Source organism: Lagenorhynchus albirostris, chromosome X, assembly GCF_949774975.1.
Source record: "Lagenorhynchus albirostris chromosome X, mLagAlb1.1, whole genome shotgun sequence".
NCBI classification, from domain to species: domain Eukaryota; kingdom Metazoa; phylum Chordata; class Mammalia; order Artiodactyla; family Delphinidae; genus Lagenorhynchus; species Lagenorhynchus albirostris.
The window spans coordinates 4,587,339-4,609,295 of NC_083116.1; the positions used below are offsets into that span (position 1 = coordinate 4,587,339).

Consider the following 21,957-nt stretch of genomic DNA (forward strand, 5'->3'; position numbering starts at 1 on the left):
TGACCACAGCCTTACATGGTGACACAGCTTTTTGTTCCAGCATCAATCCTGAAAAATACGGTGGCCCATTTGGTTAGAGCAATGTGGACTGCAGATGCAGTCTGTCCAGGGCTCAGCTAGCAGCCCAACCACACTGTACCTGTGAGTCGCGGGGGTCACCTCACCATTCCTGGAAGGCCAGTGGAGTAAATGACAAGAGAGCAGGAAAGGAGTCAGTGAGGACTCAAAGCTGTGTTAACCAAGAACACCAGATTTCTCAGGACAGGAGCACTTCCAATAGTTGGCTTCATTGACCCGGCTCTAAATACATCTGTTCTTATCAGACTATGGTCTAGAATTGTAACTTCAGGGCTAGGAGATCTCAGATACAGCCAGAATCACCGTTCCTTATTTGGTATACTTGCTCTCCCCTGCCTACTTCCCATTAGGGGCTGATTGGCAGTGAAGTCCCTAAGATGAAAGAAAAGTCGGCTAGGAAGTAGAGTCTGGGAGTAGCCAGGACAAAGCCGGGGAGGTCAAGCATCTGTGACATGCCACTGAGTCTCTCTGAACCTTCAATTCCTCGTCTATCAAATGTGCATCTCATACCCACCCTGCCACACCGGATATGAGGATTCAGTGTCAGAATGCACAGAAAGAGCCCCTAAAGCCTCTGGTACAGAGCCAGCCCTTATGCTGATTAAGAGTCGACCCCTGGGGCTTATGGGAAGGGGATCCTGGGTAGCCATCCCAAGACGGGAAATAGCTCCAGAGCTGAGCCCTCAGTCAGCACAGCTTCCTCCACGCCACACAGGACGACAGCTTGGAGAACGGGCCCCATGGATGGGTGGTCACACAGCTTGCCCTAGTTGAAAGTCAGCATCTTCTGAGTGCACAGGACCATATGACAACATGTTCACTGGGTACTTTGGGGGAAGCAGCTGCCGGGCAAAAGAATCATCCAGCAAGTCCTCTCAAAACCCCAATTCAGGGACTTCCCTGGTGGCGCAGTGGTTAAGAATCTGCCTGCCAATGCAGGGCCCACGGGTTCGAGCCCTGGTCTGGGAAGATCCCACATGCCGCGGAGCAACTAAGCCCGTGTGCCACAACTACTGAGCCTGCGCTCTAGAGCCCCGAGCCACAACTACTGAAGCCCATACGCCACAACTACTGAAGCCTGCGTGCCTAGAGCCTACGCTCCGCAACAAGAGAAGCCACCGCAATGAGAAGCCTGCGCACTGCAATGAAGAGAAGCCCCCACTCGCCGCAACTAGAGAAAGCCCATGCGCAGCAAAGAAGATCCAATGCAGCCAAAAATAAATAAATTAAAAAAAAACCCCAATTCAACCTAGAATAGATGCTATGCAAGGCCACTGCAGGGTACTGCTTAATTGAGGTGACTCTTCTCCTCACCACTCTTTCCACCTTCATCCGGTATCTTTTAGTTAATTGTCAAAAGGTTGTGCTCTTTGCAGCACCTGCTGTTCCAGTGGCTGCTACAGCTGGGACTTTGAGGCTGCCTGACAATTTCCTAATTCTGATCCTAAGTTGAGGACACTGCCAGAGCAACACAGGAGTGGCAGAATATCTAGGGTAACCGTGTCATGCCACGTTGACTTCTGTGGCTTGCTCAGTACATTCTGGATTTATTATCCTCTTTAGCTGCTGTGACCTTGAGGAAAAGCCATCTGAATTGTAGTGTAAGTATAGCTCACTTAAGAAGGGGGATCTGCTCTACATCTATTAAATGATGTCTTTCAAACTGAAATGAGTGTCTTTGGAGTGACACTGTCTTGGATTACCCTTTTAAATTATCCATGCTCCTTCCTTTAACACAACGGAAGGCTGGCATCACCATCACACCTCATTCTGGGGAGTTGGGCAGAGATAGTTAGAAGGAATTTTTATTAATATCTGTGAATGGATACTCTAAAAATAAAGGAAATGCTTTTTAAAAAAATAACTGCATTGAGACAATGCCTACTTTCACAGAGCTTAACACGTGTTGCCATCATCTGTTTGATGGCATCTATCCTTAAAATCAATTTGTAAGTATGTATTGAGTATCTGCCATATGTGAAAGAGAACATTCCACACTTTAAACACAGAAGCTTAAGTAATCATAGAAGACGTGATGCTGTCACCTGAGTAAGAAGAGTACAAGAAATGGAGAGGGAACTTGAATTTCTGTGTACCTACTATGTGCCAAGCTCTATGCTAGGTTCTCTCTCTCTCTCTCTCTCTCTCTCTATATATATATATACACACACACACACACACACACACACACACATATTTATAGTTACATGTCTATAATTTTAATTTTCTTAAGAACCATAGAAAATAGATGTTATTAGCTCCTTTTAATAATGAAGAAAGTTGAAGTGGGTAGATATTAAGCAGGTTATACATGGCCATACAAGCAGTATGAGATACAGGCAGGATTCAATCCCGGTCTATCTGACTCCAATGACTGTGTTCTTTTTACTATACTGCGTTGATATCTAAAAATATGGTTCTTCAGATCTGGGGCAGGAAATGTCCATGATGATCCTGGATTATCTTACCATACCTAGCAAGGAAGCAAAGACTACTAAAGTCATGTAAAAAGGACTTAAGGAGCCAGTTTAAAGAGGCTCCCAATGGCCAATGCAAGCCTCAATATGAATAAGAACAATGGATTAAAATACATCAAATATGTTTAAATCCATAAATTCATCATTATACTTTTAAAAAAAATCACTCACTGACTTTACTTGCAGATGCTGGCGAACTAGCTCAGTATTTTGAATCAGGCATTTATCTTACCTTCTTATAGAAGCTGTGCCCTCAGATAACCAAGTAGTAGATAAACAGACATATTCCAGCTAACAAATAAAGAAGGAAATATAAACTAAGAATATAACAATTTTGCAATCCTTCATGAATGAATGAATCTAGACTTGATCATCAGTGGCTGACATCAAAAGAGACAACCAGATGATATGTCTGACATAGTCTCACCAAAACCAAAGCAAAAAGCTTCAACATGAATCCGATTAAGCCTCTAAAATCAACTACTAATTTAGAGAAAACACGGAGTCCGAGGGTACTTAGCATACCTATTCAATGTAACGATGGGGATGCAATCAGCAAAATTCACACTGTGGGAAATGCTACAGGGAAAAGAATACATGTTCTTCACAAAATAAATTGCAAGATGAAGAAAGATCGGGGGGAACCTGTAGGTTAAAGGAGACTAAAAGGCTATATCAATCAATTACAGTATCTCTTCTTATTTAGGGCTTTATTCAAACAAACAAGAATCCTTTTACCCCAATTGTAAGATAATTGGAAACTGGAACACTGGCTGGATATTTGTTGATTTTAGTGAAGTTTTGTTCATTTTGAGCTGTGATCATTGCATAGTGGATATTTTTAAGAGTCCTAACACTTTAGAAATACACACTGAACTATTTACAGCTGAGGTCTGCAATTTGCTTCAAGATATTACAGAAAGAGGGAAAGTGAATGTGGTATAGATGAAAGAGTGGCCATGGGTTGATCATTTTTGAGGTTTGGTGATGGGATTAGGGGTATCCTTATATAATTCTATCTGCTTTTGTATGTCTTTTTCATAATGAAATGATATAAAAACATATATACGATTTGAAGAGACATACATACAAAATCCCACATCTTGGAATTGATCCTACAGATATACAGTGGAATCACACCATATGCATATGCGAGTCATACAGATTCAAAAGTAGGCACTCAGCATACAGAGAGGGAGAGGGGAGAAAGGTGTGAGAGAGACAGAAAGAGACAGAGACAGAAAGATAGAGGAAAGAGAGTTGAGAGAGACAGAAGACAACAATTGAAATGGTGTAGCAGTTGTGCCTACCATTCTTCTCAATGACCGTGCTCTGCCCTAGAGAGAATGTAAAGTAGATGCTGTGATTCTGTTAATCCCTCAGTAAGTCTCCATCCCCATGTGCCTCTCACAGAGTGAGCATCTCGTTGTAATGCTGGTATTTAAAGATGCATACATGTCATTCAACATGGCTCATAACTACAAGCTCATCTCAACAGGTGCTGAGCCAAAGACCCAGAGATCTACTTCAATACTGGAGGACAAAGGCAAACAGACTCTGCTGGAATGATAAAGATATGGTATGTCGGCCTTCCTAAGGGAATTTTAAGGGTGTTTTTGACTATATGGGATTTTCACTGTGTGTGGTAGTTAAATAATCTAACAAAAGATGCCAAAGTCCACTGTACCCCACACAGGTGTGCAAGGATATGTGTAAAATATTTTTAATATTTAATATACCATTGAAATCCCAAATGTTCACTAATAGAGGATTGGTTAAACACAGTGCATCCCCACAATGGAATACTTTATGGAGCCTTTACAGAGAAGAAGGTAGATATTTCCCAACCACTGATAGGAAAAGATGTCCAAGACGTAGTGTTACATGGAAAAAGCACGTGGCAGGACAATGCATGTGGTGTGCTTCCATTTTTGTAAATAACAAAAGGAATAAAGATGTACCTATGGACACGTACACACCATTGTTTATTACAGGACATTTCAAGAATACACAGGAAGCTGGCAATAGTAATAGACTCTGATGAGAGGGGATGGGAGTTTAGAGTGGGAGAGTTACTTCCCTTGCACTGTACACTCTTCTATATAGTTTGAAATCTTATCATGTTCATGTATCAATACTGAAACTTTTGCTGAAGTATAACACACGTATAGAAAAGTGCATAGTTCATACCTGTACAGCTCAATGAATGAGCATAAAGTGAACACACCCAAGTAACCACTACCCGGGTCCCCAGATAGAACGTTACCAGTCTCCAGAAGCCCAGTCAGGCTCATCATCTTCCTCCCCTCCCTCCTGAAAGTTAGCACTATTCCTGATTTCTAATACAATCGTTTAATTTTGTCTCTTTCCAAATTTTATAGAACTTGAGTCACACAGCGCATGCACTCTTTAGGGTCTGACTTATTTTGATCAACATGATGTTTGTAAGAGTTTCCCATGTTCTTGTTAATTTGTACTGTATTCCACTGTATACATGCACCACAATTTATTTATATATTCACTGTTGATGGACATTTGGGGTGTTTCTCTTATTTGGCTGGCACTAAATAATGCTCTAATGGACATCCTCGTATGTGTCTTTTGGTGAATACATGCAGTGGAATTACGGGCTAGATTGCTGGGTCATAGGGTCGATGTTTGTTTAGCTTTCCAAAGTGGTTGTATCAGTTCAGCCTTCAGCTAGCAGTGTATGCAAGTTGAATTAACTTTTCAAACAAACAAGAACAAGAACAAGAACAAAAACAAAACCCTAATTCAATCCATATAAGCATTGTTGATTTGATTGGTATTTCTGTGTTATATTCTGTTTCACTTGTAGAAGTTAAAGACATGGGTCACTATGTTACCACATGTGCTTATGCAAGGTTCTTGTGACAAATCCTCAGTTGAGTTTCATGTCAGGGAGAAGATGATCTTAAAAGAGGAATATAGCTGCTTTCTGGTTCTCAGATAATACACACCACTGTAACCCTTAACCTTGACTGCCAAGAAATCCGGAGTTAATGTCAGTGTTCAACAGCTATAGCATTCCACTCATCCAGAGTATTTGGTGATATCGACTCTTTCTTTTTCAAATAGACAATTCTGTTCTATGTCTTACTTTGCATTATGTTTAAACTGGTAAGCTTCTGCAAATCCTTTTGGAAATAAAGGGGAAAGATTAAATTGTAAATAAATAAAGCAAAAATAGTTCTAGTCCCAGACGGTGAAGTTTTAAAACAAAATTTAGGAAACTAAGGCTAATGCAACCCCAACAAGAAAAGTACAGAAAAGAAGCAGTATAGAATGCAGTGTTCTGTAATTTGTGATTGGCCAATCACCCGGTCACATGGCTGGTGGCCTAGGCAATGTCAGGCTTGGACGAGTCCTAGGTTCTCACCAAACAAAATGCCGTGTTTTATCTTGATGGGAGAAAGGTGGCAAAAGCAGTGCTCTCCCAGGATTTGGGAATTTTGGACTCAATAGCCTTTGGACAAGACCCTCTCCCCAGACAAAAGTCCAATTTCTTCTCCTTGAACTGGAATTAAATCCACATTTGGAAGGGACACACAATCTACTACCACATTTCTCAGTCAAGTATTGCCCCCTTGGAACATCTTCCTAGCTGTGCTTCCAGGCAGATCGAATCCCACATCCTTCCTGGTCACTGTCAGAATGAACCCTAGCCAATCCAGAAGTCCACTTTCCTCACCTTGGGATGCTGCTCTGATGTTCAGTTAATGCTTCGTGAATGTATCAATGAATTTCTTAGGTCTCACAGTAGTGACCAGATGGTCTTAATAAGAGCTTTCCATTTGGCTCGGGGCTAAGTCTATGCTCAGTTTCAAATGGATATCACAAAGAATAGCAGCTCAAGGGAGAAAGAGAGCCTGGGCTGAGGTCCCAGTAGGGTTTCCAAAGATCTGGAATTCGAATGGAACTTTGAAAAATAGATAAGGTAAAAAGGTAATAAGGTAAAAAGGTATAAAGGTATAAAGGTATAATAAAGGTATAAAGATATTTGGTAAATCACATATGCAGAGCAATATGCCTACAGACCAAAGTAGAGGGAATGAATATCAGGAAAGGAAATTTGGGTCAGTTCACAAGGCCTTGAATGCCAAACAAAGGAATTTAGATTTTATGCAATTATTGAAGATTTTTGAGTAGGCTGAGAAGAGATCACGACAAAAGAATTATTTCAGGAGATGAATCTGGCTGTGGTGTGCAGCACAGACTGGCTTGGGGAAGAAAATAAGTAGAGATTGTACTGCTATTGCTATTATCCAGGCAAAGACAACTAGTGCCTGAAGTTGGGAGAGAGCAACAGAGACGGAAAGACAGAAACAAGAAGAGTACAAAGGAATAATCACCAGGGTTCAGAAGTGATTAGATGTACAGAAGGAGGCAGAAGGGAGAGCTGAGAATGCCACTGAGGCTTGGAGCCCGGAGAACCATGGGACAGACACCTCTACCACATGTGGCGGCATCCTTTGTAATAACAAAAGACTAGAACCAACCCAAATATCTGTCAATATGGACTGACTGGTTGAACAAACTATGGTTCCTCTTTGGGATGGCATGCTATACAGTTAAAAAAAAAAAGGAGGGCTTCCCTGGTGGTGCAGTGGTTGAGAGTCCGCCTGCTGCTGCAGGGGACACGGGTTCATGCCCCGGTCTGGGAAGATCCCACGTGCCGCGGAGCGGCTGGGCCCGTGAGCCATGGCCGCTGAGCCTGTGCATCCGGAGCCTGTGCTCCACAACAGGAGAGGCCACAACAGTGAGAGGCCCGCGTACCGCAAAAAAAAAAAAAAAAAAAAAAAGGAGCAAGGAAGTTCCCCATACGGTGACATGGAACAATCTCTAGGACATGTTAAGTGGAAAAGGGGGAGCAGAGCGATGTTTGTAGTACATGTTACATTTGTGTAAGAAATAGGGGATGGAAAACTACTTATTCTCACTTGTTTAATATTCAAATATACAATGGATGCATAAACCAAAACCTAATAAACATGATTGCTGTAGAGGGAGGGAGGATAAAGAATGGAGGCAGGATGGAAGCAGGACTTTTAGAATATCTCCTGTTATATCGTTTTGACTTTGGAACTACGTAAATGTTTTATACAAATTAAATTTAACAGGGGAAGGAAAAACAATCCCCAAAACCCAGAAAAAAAAAAGAAGCAAATGAATCAAACTGTGTATCAACTTGGTAACATAACCACACAGAGAAAAATTACTTCAAGTGACTTTAAAACACAGTACTTTGACTACCTCCCTAGCAGAATTTATTCTAAAGGCAAAAGGAAGAGCAAAGACATCTTAACTTGCATTCGGTAGTCTTGGTAGTAACACTGGAATTGTTCCTTTGAAATTGTTACAGATATAATATAGGGGAATGCAAGTAATTATATTAATATCATTAGGAACCAGGACTTTCAGAGTGGGAGAGAAGAGACAGTTACAAAATCAAAGATGTTAAGTAAAAGCCTATACTCTTTTTTTTTTTTTTTTTTTTTTTGCGGTACGTGGGCCTCTCACGGTTGTGGCCTCTCCCGTTGCGGAGCACAGGCTCCGGACGCGCAGGCTCAGCGGCCATGGCTCATGGGCCCAGCCGCTCCGCGGCATGTGGGATCTTCCCAGACCGGGGCACGAACCCGTGTCCCCTGCATCGGCAGGCGGACTCCCAACCACTGCGCCACGAGGGAAGCCCACTTTTTTTTTTTTAATATAATAGTGTTTATTTATTTTTACTTGTTGACAGTTTGCTTTATTTATTTATTTATGGCTGTGTTGGGTCTTCGTTTCCGTGCGAGGGCTTTCTCTAGTTGTGGCAAGCGGGGGCCACTCTTCATCGCGGTGCGCGGGCCTCTCACTATCGCGGCCTCTCTTGTTGCAGAGCACAGGCTCCAGACGCGCAGGCTCAGTAATTGTGGCTCACGGGCCCAGTTGCTCCGCGGCATGTGGGATCTTCCCAGACCGGGGCACGAACCCGTGTCCCCTGCATTGGCAGGCGGACTCTCAACCACTGCGCCACCAGGGAAGCCCAAAGCCTATACTCTTAAATTCAACTTTGAACTATCAGTAGGAACTCATCACTTTCCCTTTTAAAAAAATACGCATTTTCTAAACTCTTTTAACTAAAAAGACCTGACAACCTAGCAGCGGTGAGGAAACCCAGCCCTCAGAAGGGACTTAACCTGCACACCGCAGTGAAAGTTCCAAGTCTTAACCACTGGACCGCCAGGGAATTCCCAGACTGTGCTCTCTTAATACCATTTTACATCAAGAGGAACTAGAGCTCCTTGGAGAAATGGCTGACTCCAGGACTGGGTTTGGAATTGTACAAGATGAGCCTGAAACATCTCATCAAACCAAAAATCAAGAAATCTATCATGACAAAAGGAAACAGAAGCCAACTTGAAAGGACCCTCACTGACCTAAGATGAGACAACTTTAGCAACCAAATGAACGACTAAAATGGATCGAAACACATTAAAAATCCATTGGTTCATAGCAATACTTAAAAGACTTGGTTGGTCACCATTGGAGGTTGCTAGGATACCAACTCATTCCGAAAATTGATGTTTTTAAAAGGAAGGTATCGAACATTTATCCTGCCTTTCTTTTTTTGTTTACACCGTAATTCAAGGTAACTAAATGGCTGATAAGTAAAATTCTTCTTTATAGAAAAGCCCCAACTAATAAATGAAGAAGGAATAACAATTAGAAAAATGCCATTTTGCAACTCTTAATGAAATAATGGACCTAAGCAGTAATCATCCCTGGTTGTTAAAGCCATTAGGGGAAGGGGTGATGGGATCTTTATGATGGAGGACTCCAGGTGATACTATCTGAGCCCACTGATCAATGTTAGTATAGCTAAAAAGTGGGGGCAATCAGACATTATTTGCCTCATGAAATAACGGGATAGAAGGTACACAGCCTTGACTGTGAAGTATTCTTTCCCCAGAATTTCAACCTCGATCTAATCAAAGCCTCTAGACATAACTACCAGTTTACAGAGGATAGAGAAACGAGTTCAAGGGACAATACGAGGAAACAATCAAGCCAATTGAGAATGTGAGACATTCTTCAGGGCAAATGACCGGGTTTCTCCAACAACTCAAAAGCAATAAAAGACTTAACGAGACATAACCAAGTGCAATGTGTGGGCTTTGTTTGGGTGCGAACCCCAACAAATTAACTATAAAATGATATCCTTGGGGAAATCAGGGAAAGTTGAATATGGATTGGGTATTAAATGATATTAATGAATTATTGTTAATTTTGTTAGATGTAATAATAGCATAGTAGTTATTACATTACATATAACATATGTAATGTATTATAACTACATATAATATATATGATGATGTATTATAACGACTATGCCATATATATGTGTATATATATATATATATGAGCTAAAAAAACTGAAAGGCACTACTGCTAATGAGAAAAGAGAAGATGGAGGAAATGAGAAAAGAGAAGATGGGGAAAGAGGTAAGTTTAGGGAAAAAGGGATGAGAATTTCATTTTTATTTTTATTTATTTATATTTTTAAGTCCTTTTTCTGCCAGTTGCTAGCTGTGTGACTCTGGGCAAGTTCCCTAACCTCTCTGTGCTTCACTTTTTTTATAACACATTTTTGATGCTATTTTTTTTAAATTTTATTTATTTTTGGCTGTGTTGGGTCTTCGTTGCTGCGCGCGGGCTTTCTCTAGTTGCAGTGAGTGGGGCTGCTCTTTGTTGTGGTGTGCGGGCTCCTCATTGCGGTGCCGCGGAGCACGGGCTCTAGGCGCATGGGCTTCAGTAGTTGCAGCACGCGAGCTCAGTAGTTGTGGAACGCGGGCTTAGTTGCTCCGCGGCATGTGGGATCTTCCCAGACCAGGGCTCGAACCCGCGTCACCTGCATTGGCAGGCGGATTCTTAACGACTGCGCCACCAGGGAAGTCCCGGGATGAGAATTTTAAACATGAAGTTCAGGAAGACAGCCAAAGAACCAAGTATAGATGTGCAGCAGGAGCTTAAAAATGCACACTTGAAGCTCAGAAGAAATGTCAGGGCTGGAGAGAGATTTGGGAGTCGTTCATATAGACGCCTCTAAGGAGTGAAACCTTGGGATTCGGTTAATTTCACTGGGAAAGAAGAAAGGCCCAGTCCAAAACCTAGAGAATACTTAGATCACAGTGAGGTGGGTAGTGGAGGTGGAAGAGCAAAAGGAAGACTCAACACCAACAAAACAAAACGAGGAACGAGGAAGGGGTCAGAAAAGCGGGAGAAAACCCCAAATAGTTCAATCTCACGGACACTAAACAAGGAAAGGATTTCAGGGAAATGGTGATCAACGGTGTTGAATCCTCGAACAAGACTGAGGAGGATCAGGCCTCAGAAAGTAGAGTATCCCTTACCTTACATTCCTACTATCCATCCAAATTAACTTCAGGCTGACAGTGACCTCGCTAGTAATAGTGAGCCTCTAAGAAACCGTCTTAATCAACAGCCTCCACCTGTTCCTTCATTCATTCCTTCCCTCACGCGCCCACTCGTCCAGCCACTCATTTCATCAGCATTACTGAGTTCCTGCCCCAAGCCAGAGCCCTGCCGCGTTCTGCAGACACTGAAACAAATACATATCTGCCCTCCAGCTTAACGAGGAAGGCAGACCTGGAAAAATAATGACCACATGGTGCTAACATTTCAGCATCCACTTATTGAACGTATGTATATTCTGGGCCAGGCACTAGGGGAGGCACTAGATATACAAACACAAACAAGAGGTTCCTGCCTCCGGGGCTCAGAAAAACAGCTGGGAAGGCAGACGGAATTAGAATATGTTGCAATGCGGACTAGAAATACGAGGAATGTACAAATTATGTGAGAGCGCAGAGCAGAAAATGAAGCTTGTAAGGCAGTCTGTGAAATAGGGACTATTCATATGTCCATTTCACACACAAGGAAACTGAGGTATAGGGAAGTGGGGTTACAGCTGTGAGTGGCAGAGCCAGGGTTCAAGTGTGGGTCTGTGAGACTCAGGAGTTCAGGTTACCCACTCTGTCATCCTGCCTGAGGGCCTCTTCCAATACCCCCATTCCCCTTCAACTGTGCCACGCTGGTCACACCTCCAAGGGCACAGAGCAGGTGATCAATGAGTGTCTGCCGAATGAATAAGGGAAGTGTGCAACCTCACAGGGCTGTTGGAAAGGTTCACTGAGATAAGTACCAGGTCATCTGAGGTCACAGTGTAGGGTGGCAGGTGAGGATATAAAGACCCCACACCCAGAGGATCTCTGCTGGGTGGGCCACTATTACCAAAAAGAGCAGTCAGGTAACCAGTGTGTCTGGACAGCTAGTGATAGGCATCGGGGAGCTTTGAGACTGGGGGGCAGGACCTCAGTCACAGGGACTGGGACGGGAAGGGGCAAGGGCTAGGCACAGTCACAGCCCTGGAGGGCTCGTGCTCTGAATGCAGGGGCTCAGGGACCCAGATCTAGTTACCCAAACTAGGCCAGCAGCACAGAGAGGCGACAGCCTGCCGGGCTGACCTGGTCCCTAGTCCACCAAGCCACGAGAAAGCCCTCTGATGGTGAAGGAGGAGGAAAAAGAGGGGAAATCGAAGGGGGAGGAGGCCGAGAAGGCCGAAGAAGAGGAGGGTGGAGGAGAGGGAAAGGAGAATAAGGGCAGCTGACGTTTACCCAGTGCTGAGGGTGGGCCAGGTGCTGGGCTGAGTACTTTACAGGCAGTCAGTAACCCAACCATCCCGTGAGGCAGAAACTAACGTTTAACTCTCCATTTTATAGACGAGGCATTAAGTAACCTACTTGACGTCACAAAGCCAGGATTTGAACTCCGGCAGCCTGACCCCCAGGCAGGGTTCTAATCCACGGAACTTTCCTGGGTCTCACGGTCTTACTGAGATGGGCTAAGCTTGCTAGGGGCAAGGGGCTCTGCCCGCCTCTTCCTGCACCTATCCGAGCCCTGCCGGCAGGTAGCAGTGGCCCTGGTCGATGATGTACATGTGACCAGTCAGCACAGCAGAGAATTAACAATCTGCTCCAAATATTTCTTTTGAATTGCAGAGAGAAGGTGCTGGGGCGGGGAGCGGAAATGCTTCCATCTCCTCCTGTGAACTCCTCAGGTCGCCAATCCCTTGATCTGGAACAATGAAGATGTTAACAAGGCCTTGCACCGGGGTCCTGCCCTGTAGTTTACAAAGCCTTTCACATACATTACTTAACGTGTCACTTTGGAGAAAACAATTGGAAAAAAAAAAAAAAAAGCTGGTTCTTGATCCTGGAAACTTTCCCCAAAAGATTGTGTATTCCTCTCCACTTCAATCCACATATATTTCCCAGATGTCTCTGGTCTTCCTGGAATTTCTATTAAGAATTTCAGCGATCCCAGCAAGAATGTTCAGACATCACAGTTTCTACTAACATATGGAGCCCAGATCTCCTGGTGTCAAATTAATTTCGCTTTCTACCCCAGCTGGGGCCAATGCTTCCACAGGAATAGTAGCAGGGAAACAGGCTCCACAGGAGCTGAGGTGTCATTCCTGGTTTCTGTTCCATTAGCCCCCAATTCAATTCCCCCACTCTACTCAGATCCCCACAGCTAGACCCACTTATCCTTACGCCTAGAGGCTCAAGCCCAACCCAGTTCCCAGACCAACCCATTCACAGGCATAGGGGCCAATGCCTGGCCTTAGCCCTGAGGCTGCTCTCCTGGATCTGGTACCCCCAGAACAGCTGCCTGAGAAGCCGTGATGCTCCCGGACCAGAACTCTCCCCAAGCCCACCTCTTACACGGACACAGTCTTAACAACTAGCCTCTTGCCTCGATTCCTATCCCTAAGTTCTCCATGTTGTCCTACCAACTATCTCTGCCCCCTTTAGAACTAGCGCCCTGGCAGATGAGAGTATCTTACTTGTCTCTTCCCCCAACACGTGGCACGGAGGATGGTCCTCAATGCATGCCTGCTGGGTGGATGAGCCCTTCCGCCCGGCCTTGGCCTTGCCCACCCTTTTCTCTGGAGCTGGAACCTTGGCCCACTGATGGGTCTGGCCACTAAGGAGGGGACTTCTAGATGATGATTCCCCAATTGGCTGAAGATCCAAGCAATACTCACACACCCACTCTTTAGCTGTGTGATTTTGAGCAGGTTACTGAACCTCTCGGTGTCTCGGTTTCCTCATTCGTAAAGTGGGGAAAGAGCATTGCTACCTAATGGGATTGGTGTGAAGATCAGAAGAGTAAAGCTATGTTAAGTGCTTGGTACAGCGCCCATCCATATAAGTATCTGCTCCTGCCATTGCTATTACTGTTGAGTTAGTTACTGTGGACCCTTCAATGTTGACCATTTCCCAGAATGTCACTGCGGCCCCTGGGCCTGCTCCCTTGCTCCGCACCCACTTGCCTGCCTCTGCCTGTACCAAGGCCACTTCCCCAAGCATGTGTTCTGGCCCAGTGTCTGTATCCAGCACCAGGGCTCGATTCCCTCTCCCCCACTGCCTGGCCTGCTTCTGCCATTAAGCCCATCATTCCAGACGCACAAGTCTTAGCAGGCTGAACACCATCCTTCTAACAACTGTTCTCTCGGGGCCGGGCCAACCCTAGGGCGAGCAGAGGTGGGAGAAAGCAGTGGGGTTAGAGGGGTAAAGCAGCAGCACAAAAAGCTGGGCCACGTCCCTGGGAACTAGGTGTGGCTGGACAATCCTCTGCAAGCCGGAAAGACCACTTCCCCCGATGGCGGAGCCACCCTGGGAAGAGTGTCACAAAGCAGGAAGGCAGCTGGGCTGTTTGCTTCGTGGGGGGTAGGGGTCCTGCCAGTGCAGCTCCTGACATAATCAAAAGAGAATCCTAGCATCTCAGGGACTCAGGGTCACACTCTGAGAGAGGACAGTGGCCCACCCAGCAAGATCACTTCTTTGCTGCTCAGAGCCCTGGAGGCTCTGCAGACCTGCTGACGTGGGGAACGTCTGACACGGGGGTGCCCTTAGAACTCGTTTAGCCCCTTGCCTTTCTCCTACAGGTAAGGACACTTCAAAACTAGCCTCAAAGAATGGCTTGTCTTGGCAATTGGACCCAAGCACTTCTTGCTGGCCTATGACCCACAGCGTCGCTCTTATCCTCACTGCTGTGTTCCACATCTTCCCCATCTACCACCTTAATGCCTGGTCCATTAGGTCCCTCAGCCTGAGCAATGCACTTTATAGACTTGGGCTGCACCTCAGGGCTTTTCACTGACTGTGCTGCTCCAGGCAGTGTCTGCACAGAGACCCTCTCCTTCAGCCCCAGCCAGACTGGTCCCCGCCTTTGCCTCACATGCGTGCAGCTTCCAGGTCATGGGGCCCAGAAAAGCAATAATAACAAGCTCCTTGGCAGCAGGTGAGATGTTTTTAACTTTTAAAATAAAGAACAGGGGCTTCCCTGGTGGCGCAGTGGTTGAGAGTGCGCCTGCCGATGCAGGGGACATGGGTTCGTGCCCCGGTCCGGGAGGATCCCACGTGCCGCGGAGTGGCTGGGCCCGTGAGCCATGGCCGCTGAGCCTACGCGTCCGGAGCCTGTGCTCCGAAACGGGAGAGGCCACAACAGTGAGACGCCTGTTCCTAGCAAACTAGGACTACAAGAAGATACCTAAGAGGCCAGGCACATGCGGTAAGCTGTAAGAAATCCTGACTTGAAACCAAACAGGATGAGCTATCACTTTTAGTGAGAATAAAAACTAACATGACTGAGCAGCTCGGGCCGCGGGAGGAGCGGCAGCGGCCAGGCAGGCAGGCAGATTCGCGAAGCCCTCGGCGCGCCGCCGGGACCCACAGGCCCCGGGCACGAGCCCGCCCCGGCAGCCACGCTGCCTAAGGGGAAGGTCATTTCGGCCGAGGGGGCGGCGAAGGAGGAGCACGGGAGGAGACTGGCGAGGTTGTCAGCGAAACCGGCTTCCGCAAAAGTGGAAACGAAGCCAGAAGGCGGCAGGAAAAGGTAAATCTTCAGACAAAAGAGTGCAAACAAAAGGAAAAAGGGGAGCAAAGGGAAAACAGGCCGAAGTGTCTAACCAAGGGACTGAAGGAAAGTTATCTGCAGAAAATGGAGGAACTAAAAACGAGGAGAGGGCTTCCCTGCTGGCGCAGTGGTTGGGAGTCCGCCTGCCGATGCAGGGGACACGGGTTCGTGTCCCGGTCCGGGAGGATCCCACGTGCCGCGGAGCGGCTGGGCCCGTGAGCCATGGCCGCTGAGCCTGCGCGTCCGGAGCCTGTGCTCCGCAACGGGAGAGGCCACAGCAGTGAGAGGCCCGCGTACCGCAAAAAAAAAATAAATAAATAAAGAACAGAATACTAGTACAAATCTCAGTTTCAGCTCTGCTTAGCTACACGATCCTTAGCAAGTTATTCAACCTCTTCGAACATCAGTTCCTTTATCCATAAAATGGAAACTACACGGGATACCGTACCTGAGTGCCTGGCAGTAGGAAGAGCTCACTAAATTCTAACTAACAGATGATGTAATAACCTTTACATCTTCGCCATCCATCAAGCTGGTGCCCCAGGGCAGTTGCTCAGTAAGTGCTGAGTGAAAGATGTTTCCTGGCCTGATCAGCCCAACCACCAGGTGAGGCAGGTAGAGGAGACCCTGGCCTCTCCAGGGATGGAGAGCTGAGGCTGGGTGGCTAAGTGACTTGTCCCAAGTCAGAGTTAGTAAGCAGAAGAGCCTGGACTGGGAGCTTCTCTTTCCTGACTCCCAATTTGCTGTTTACTATTTTATGTCACCTGATCAAATTTAGGACCAGAAAGGAATGTAGAGATTACCTAGCATATCCTATCATCTCAGAATGTGAAAACTGAGGCCAGAGAGACCAAGGACGTTTCACAAGACCAAAGAGCTAGTCAGCTGGGGAGTAGAGCCCAGGTCTCTGACTGCCAGCTTACTGATCTACCAACAACACAACAGCTTAGCTTGCAAAAATCACCTCACCGTTCCTAGTTCAGCAAACGTGGTCATCCTAGGCTCCAGGCTACCGCAGCTTTCTAAGGAAACACCCAAGTGGTAAGTGCAAAGGCCTCCTGCAATGACAGGCCCGCCCTCAGAGGACCAGATTCATTCTTCACAGAGGGTACACTTCCCATGTGATTTGAAAAAACGTGTCAACGCGAAGCTCGGTGGCAATCAGGAGTACACCAACAGTCACAAGCTCGGTGGTATGGAGTTCCATGTTGGAAGTGGACCCTACAGAGTTTCTGGAATGTCAAGCATGAGCTCTGAGAAACACCCTCCTTGGCAGGTCCTCTAAAGCAACAAAGACGGTTAAATGAGGCCCAAGCAGCACAGGATATTATTGTTTACATGCGACCCTTATCCCAGGGCTGTGGGAAATGGAGCCAAATTCCACAAGCTCTTCTCTCGCGAGAGCTGCTTGGCAAAACAGAGAAGGCCAGCAAGGCTTCTTGGTCTGCTGTTCTTTCTTGAAGTCAGCTTCATTCGAAAACAAAAAATGATGTCCTCAGAATTTAAGCTCCGACCCCGGGGAGATGTATTAGGTTGTTCCACTTGGAATTAATCTGAGGATGCAAACGTCAAACGAGCATCATGTTTGCCTCAAATGAGGAACACATGAGGAGGGGGCAGAGGTGAATAACTCATTCATCAACGCAACAGAAAAGGGATAGCCACTGCTCTTTGAAAGGCTTCCAAATTCAAAGGGTTTCAGCTGAAACACGAGGGGATGTTTTCTGTAGAAGAAAGTCAACACCTTGTATTCTAATAGTACTTTTTTCCCCTTGAAAATATCACCAAACACATCTGTTACACACTTCCTTGTAGTTGGGCCACGGTGAGTGCAGAAGCCTGTGATTGATGGAAGAGGCCCATCTCCGTGCTCACGGCATGCCCCGGCCAAGCACACAAATCAGGAGTACCTTGCCCTACATCCTCGAGCACAGGCAAGCTAGTGCAGGCATCCACAGGCTCAGTAAATGCCATGCTTCTTGGTTCCCTCCGCTTCCGATATAAATAGCCACAGCAAATCTTAGACAAGCGGTCTGTCTTGGTTAGCACACTTGCATGGGTCTTGGCAGTAAAGGAGAAAGGCCTTTGGAAAGCACCATCTTTGTGGACAATCTAAAAATGATAACATTCTGCAGTTGGTTTTACTCTTACTGCATTCACCTACCACTTACTGCAGGTCAGGTTCTGGGCTAGGTGTTAGAGAAGAAGAAAGGAGGAAACAATCAATTCTGTCTTATGGAGCAGGGATTGGGCTCGATATTTTTTGAGCTGGTCATGTAGGACATGAACAGAGCTTTGACAGACATGGGGATGGGGATGGAGTACTAATGAGAGAAGATGTAAGAAGGAAAGAAGCTGGCTAATGGCTCATGCACTCATTTGCTTAAACAGTTGGAATCACTGGATTGTAAATGGTTGGGGCTGTCTTCTCAAAGTGAATGAGTATATTCATGGAACACACACTTGTTATTGATAGGACACAATGCCTTTTTGCAAAAGACTGCATGGAGTAGAAAGCAATGGACTCCCATAACTATGTTAGTATTCATTTATAAGATTTCTGAAGCTTCTAATAAACAGGAATTTGGTCTTGTCTAATTGGGTTTTAATAGTTCAGACAAAATTAAGAGCTAGAGGAATTTTATATGGCCTGTTTTTCATTCAAACTTTCTATAATCCTCATCTCTTTAGAAGCTATAAATTATAACTTATCCTCATAAGATTATAAACAAAGCCCATAAGTACAGGAAAAAAAATTAATCAGATATTGTTAGTTTTATTAGATAACAGATATTGCAACCAGAGTCCTATGTCTGGTCAATAACGCCACAGGAAAAGTCATTCATTACTTTCTAGCCTATTGGTGAGACATTTTATGAAAATAAAAATCGTCTCCTATACTGTTAGAACATACATCTGTAAAGGTACATTTTACATCTATACCATGGATGGTAATATTATGTCTATGTCATTAACTGGGGAAGCACCCAAAGCTGAGGATCAATTATTCTTCATTGTTTGAAATTCTCGAAGGTCTTCTACGGTTCAGAAGGAATCTCTCATTGTTACGTTCCAATGTCCTGAAATATATACCTAAAGAATTCTAGGTATTTTCATTGTTTTAAATAAAAAGAGGTATTTATCCCAGTTCTTATTAAACTTGCAAAATTACAAACTGGCCAGAACCCAACCCAGGACACATCACAGAATCCAGAGATGAATGGTTCTATAAAAGTAGCATAGAAGCAGGGAGGAAACCTCTAGGAAAACAAAGGGTGGATGGGTCAGGGAGCCGAGTTGGGTAGGACTTGGGGCGGGGGGTAGAGGGTGGGAAGGCAGCCTGCAAAAGAAGGACAGGAACAATGGACAGAGGTTAAGGTGGGAAGCTTTTTTTTAATGTGCTCCTTTTTCTCTCCTTATCTTTGTCCTGAGAAGACCATTTTCTGCCCCTTTGCCACCGGAAGGCATGTTAGCCATAGACCTGTACCCACCAGGGGTGGCAGGGTAACTTCGGGGTGGAATTCAGGGCTGGCTGGAATGATGGGTCCTAGATAACATGTGCATATGGATTGGCTGTCCCTTAAGAGTTCTTCCCTACCTGCATCCACACAACAGTAACCCTGAAAGCTCCAGGACTACAACTGGGAGAGGCTTCTCTCGAAAGAAGGGAATGCGGAGGCCCAGTCACCATTTGTAACACTAGAGGTTTTCTCCCCGGAGGCATCTCTTCCCTATCAAACTCACTGAGGGGCACCAGCCAAGGCTTAAGGTTTAGTTTCTCCTCAGAGTTACATATTACAACCCAGGATAGCCAACAACTCTAGTGGAATAGAATCTCACTAGGAAAAACAGCCAATGGGTATTCCCTGGAAAGTATGGTGGGACAACTGAGAATAGCAGATGAAACTGGGATGGGTTGTACATTCTCTAATACCAAGTGAGTGCAAGGGGCCTGTGGCAAAAAGGACTGAAGCAGCTGAAGGAATCTAGCCCCTATGCATTCTCAAAGCTGACGTGCCAAGACTCCCTTCTGTGACAGAATCCCACATTAAGGACAAATTGGCAAGAGTGAAATCAAAATGGAGCACCATAGTTTCTTCTGCTGATCCTCCTGTAGAGAGTAACTATATACTCTGGGAAAACTATAAAGAAAACACAATATGAAGAGACTGGAGGATGAACAGAAGCAGGTATATTCTGAAGGGGAGTTGACACAAGGTGAGTTACCCATTTTTACAGCTTTTAGACTGAGGGCAAACTAAAACTGCTAAGCGGCTAGGACACCAAGAATAAGACACCAACAGTAAATTAACAATCTTGCTGGTATGAAGAACTATAGGACAGAGTTCAGGACCACAACCATTGGAAAGTAAGGGGTGAATCCTGGAAAGAAGAGAGCCAGAGACAGAGGGAGCTCCAATTTCTGTCTATAGACCCTCCCAAACTCAGCTGACTCCTGAACCACACATAAGTGGGAAAGGATTTAGCTAAAGATCAAAGCCCTGAACTAAGATTTCAACTACCACCAAGAAGCAAAGTTTAGAGTTTAAAATCTAACCACATCAACTGTCCACCAAAACAATAAAATCAATATTTTTTGAAGGAATAAATCGGAATCCAGAGTACCCATAAGATAACACTGAAAATATCCAAAGTTATTCAACATATAAAGAACCAGGAAATTGTGATCCATTTGCAAGCGCTAAAACAACCAACAGAAAACAAACCTGAAATGACCCAGATGCTGGAATTAGCAAAAAAGAATTTTAAAGTGATTATTATAACTATGCTCAAGGGAGTAAGAGAAAATATGCTCACAATGAATGAAAAGATAGAAAATCACATCAGAGAAATAGGGACCATTAAAAAAAAAGAACCAAATAAAAGTTCCAAAACTGGAAAAATATAATACCCGAAAACAAATTTAGAAACATCATAGGATGGGCTTAACAACAGAATGGAAATGGAAGAGGCAAAGTTTCAGTAATCTTAAGGTAGAACAATAGAAATAGCCAATCTTAAGAAAAATATTTTAGGCAACAAAAACACGAACAGAGCCTCTAGCACATATGGAACAATATCCAAAGGTCTAACATACATGAAATTACAGTTCTAGAGGGAGAGGTGGGGGAGAATGAGGTAGAAAAATACAATGAATGTGTAATGGCTTGTTTCCCCCAATTTAGAGAAAGACATAACTTTAAAGATTCAAGAAGCTCAGCAAACCCCAAGAAGGTAGAAAAGAAAACTCTGGGAATATCACAGTCAAACCACTGAAAACCAAACATAATTAGAAAATCATAAAAGCATCCAGAGAAAAACAATGCTTTATATACAGAGGGGGAAAAGTTTCAAATATGGATGACATCTGAAACAATGGAGGCCAGAAAAGAGCAACGTCTTTAAAGTGATGGAAAAAAAGCCAACCCAGAATTCTATACTCAGCAAACATATTCTTCAAGAATAAAGGCAAAACAAGGACATTTTCAGATAAAACAAAAGTATAAAAAAAAAAAAACTTTGCCAGCAGACCTGAACTACAAGAAGCACTAAAGGTGTAGGAAGGAGAACAGCTCCACAACACGATGCCCCAATGACATTTTTGGCTCTATATGGACCACTTAGTCAAGGCGTGACCACAGTCTAACCTGGGTCTTGGAAGAACACTCTGCAATTCCTCCTGGAGCAAAGGAAATAAGCAGCCTGGTGAGGATCTATCACAGGGCTGTTCTCATCCATCTCCCTAATGTCAGTTGACCACAGGACTTTCCACCATGCCCCACCCCCTCCTCAGGGTACAGCTAGCTGCATGCTATAAAAATATCTGCTGTTGTTTAAAGTTGACTCCTCAGCGGCAGAGCAATCCATTGTTCATGCCACCTGTCACCTGGCCCCTCTGGCTCAGTATCATCCTGTGGGACTAGAGATATCGGGTACTAGTGCCAGACTGATCTTGCTCTTGTTGCCTAAGTAATAAACTGAATCCATTTGGACTTGTTGTCTCTTTACCAGCTGAATCTATGTAAGTGTGACAAGCCAACTGAGCAGCTGCCTAGATACTACTTGACCTCTTGACAAGAGGAAGTTCTTTATCAGACTGAAGGGAAATTAACCAGATGGAAATGAGTTACTCCTTTAAAAAATGGAAGTGACAAATATCTTGCTAAATACTGAAAGCTATTTGTGTTCCTCTTAATTTCTTAAAATACATACAACTATTTAAAGCAAAAATGATGATGTTGTCTCGTAGGCTCGATATGCAGATGTAATACATATGACAACTACAGAATAAAGGACAGAGAAGGGTTAAATTGACCTCTAATGTTGGAAGGTTTCTATATTTTATATAAAGTATTATCATATTATCTTTACTTAGACTGTGTAAAGTTAGAGATAT

The 21,957-nt window shown here is 44.6% G+C and overlaps 1 long non-coding RNA gene across 1 annotated transcript in view; it reads right to left on the reverse strand.

The window, feature by feature from the left end:
• LOC132514086 (uncharacterized) overlaps nucleotides 1–21,957 on the reverse strand; it is a 148,221-nt gene that overhangs the window by 19,894 nt on the left and 106,370 nt on the right. The gene's annotated exons all lie outside the window — the stretch shown is intronic.